The 2,725-nt window shown below is 32.0% G+C and overlaps 1 non-coding gene across 1 annotated transcript; it reads left to right on the top strand.

Annotated features, from left to right (window-relative positions):
- The first annotated feature begins 2,319 nt into the window (after positions 1 to 2,319).
- TRNAA-UGC lies at positions 2,320 to 2,392 on the top strand. Its single transcript has one exon. It is a non-coding gene; the product is annotated as a tRNA-Ala (tRNA).
- Positions 2,393 to 2,725: the final 333 nt, after the last annotated feature.

Raw genomic sequence — 2,725 nt, 5'->3', positions numbered from 1 at the left:
TTTGAATGGTTGCTGCAAGGGACTAGAAATGTACCTCATTTTTGTGACTTTCATTTAAGCCTTTTGAATGACTTATCTGCTGGTACGTATGTATGCCACGTGTATGGGTTGATCTGCATGGGTTCTCTGAGGTATTGCATGGTTGACTCCCAGGTAGAAGAAGCACAATACCAAAGTTGGAAAATGCACTGCTACCACCTTTGAATTGCATGCTTGTTGAATCTTTGTGATTTGTCCACTTGTTTCTCCCTTCCTTTCTGGTAATAATTTACCTTTTCCTTTGGTCGTTGGTTGGTTCTGGAATTGTTTGAGAACTGGATGGTTGTTTACTGAGATATTGATGTTGTTCATGGGTTCATTGATTTTGATTGGAGGCAGCAAAGTTAGTTTTTTGGGGATTGTGGGTTCAAAAATATGTGGCTCTTTCGTTGGCTCCTCAACTCTGTTGGGTCTCCTTTGTTCCTGTCCCTCAGCATGCATCCATTGTCCATATTGTGGTTCATAATCATGTCCATTAACTTGAAGGCAAGACTGGTGAACATGGCGAGATGTTTGGATTCGAAGATGACTTGAGATGACTTAAGATGAGCTGAGATGAGTTGAGATGGATTGTGAATAATAATGAGATGAGTTGTGAATAGTAGTGAGATTTGTGAGTTAAAGTTGCTGAATAGTAATGAATAGTAATGAGATGAGTTGAGATGAGCTGAGATGACTTGCGAATCCAAACAAGCCAGTCTTCCACATAAGTAACAAAACTCAGAATGTCTCTCATACTTGAATGTGATTCTTGCAAGATGTTTGTTGAGTCTAGGGAGAATGAACCCATCATGTAGAGGCTTCAAAGTGTCTATTTCAACCCTTATTCTAAGGAATCTTTTAATAGGAATCTTTTAATAGAAACTTGTGGTCAAATTCTAACAAATTACCCATTATTCTGCCAGTCTTCTATACATTATCTTATGTCATCATTTCCAAAGGAAGTCTGTGTATTTGTATCGAAAAAGCTGAGTATCTGAGATCTATTTCTTGTAGACTTTGACCTGGGAGCCACTCTTTAAGGATCATGTGATATATCCTTTGAAGTTCCAAAGCCTTTGGCTGAAAATTTTGTTTTTGTCCTATGAGGTTTGGAACCTGAGAAGGAATGTTTTTTGATCAAGATCTTCTATATTGAGTCATGTGATGAAACTCCATATAGCTTTTATAGTGGTGTGGAAGGTGTATTTGTTTAAAGGTTTAGTCGATACAAGCTTGCCAACAAGAGCATGGTTAGTTACTAGTGTGTTGCCACTGTGCTCCATGGTTTGGTTCTTGACCGCTAGTTTATTTTATTTTATTTATTTTTAAATGGTTAAAAATGTTATCACTAGTGTGCTTTTTTAAATATTAAAAAAAATGTTAGAATAACCAGAATGAACGGACTTGTTTAGAAATATATCTTATTCTAAAATTTTTATCTCATCCCATTTTTTTTAAATATAAATATTTTCAAACTAATTTACAATTTTTTCAAATTAATTATTACAATTTTTCTAAACTTTCAAACAAAAAATAAAAAATAATTCAACATTTTTAAATTTCTAAACAAAAGTAATATTATAATAATATTTTAATTTTATAATATTTTTTATTCAATTTTTTCTCTCTCATTTCTTAAAATTTAAAAAATATTCAACTCAAACTATTTCACTATTATTCACAAACTATCTTACTACTGTTCATAAAATTTTCTTTTTTCTCAATCTCCAAACAAGCCCTAGTCATCACCTATGGGCGGCATAATAGCAGGACCGTCAATGGCTATAAAGTATAAAGTAGGTTTTTTATTTTATTTTTTTCAAACTCGACGTTGAATATAAGTTTCTTGTTAACTCAATAGCCGTAGCTATTGTCAATATATAACTTGTGACTTGTTTCTTCCCCTACATTCTCGTAAACATTTTAACTTCATATTTATTAATGTAATAGCATTATTCTTAATTTAATAATAAGAAATTCTAAATATTTAAAAGGATAAATATAAATATATTGACCATTCTAACCATTTAAATTATCATAAATATAAGTTTTAATATAGAGATCAATGAATACAATCATAAACTATATAAAGATCTTTTAATTAAGCTCCATATTGGTTTGTCAGAATTTATAAATTAAAATTAAAATAATATAGTTTAAACACTCATTTTAAAAAGAACTGTACTTCATGGTATTGTACAATTTTTTTGATGAAATTAGAAAAGTAGGAAAAAAAACCAACAAAATAAATTTTGTTTTTAAATTACAAATAACTACAGAAATCATATTTCAAACAGAGGGGATGTAGCTCAAATGGTAGAGCGCTCGCTTTGCATGCGAGAGGTACAGGGTTCGATCCCCTGCATCTCCAACCTTTTTTTTTTTAAGTTTATGTTAGTCTCTACTCCCTTATCCTCCAAACTAAGCTTAAATCAATGCAGTCTCTGTTTTGTTTTCCCTCTGAAACCAAAATTCGTAGACATAGGCCTCGATGCTAAACCACGTAAATATTCGCCTCATTTATTTTCAGTTATTTATAATTAAACAAGTTATTAATGAGCATTCCAAACACACCACCACCAGAAACCGTCGCGTGAGAGAAGACGGTCATCTGATTATATCATTGCGGAAAATGCATCATCATATGCCATGGCTTTTGGTAGGATTGAACAATGTACCAGCTAAACTTTATTTGATACAAATG

Source organism: Juglans regia, chromosome 8 (assembly GCF_001411555.2).
Source record: "Juglans regia cultivar Chandler chromosome 8, Walnut 2.0, whole genome shotgun sequence".
NCBI lineage: Eukaryota > Viridiplantae > Streptophyta > Magnoliopsida > Fagales > Juglandaceae > Juglans > Juglans regia.
This window is presented reverse-complemented; position numbering and strand designations above follow the sequence as displayed.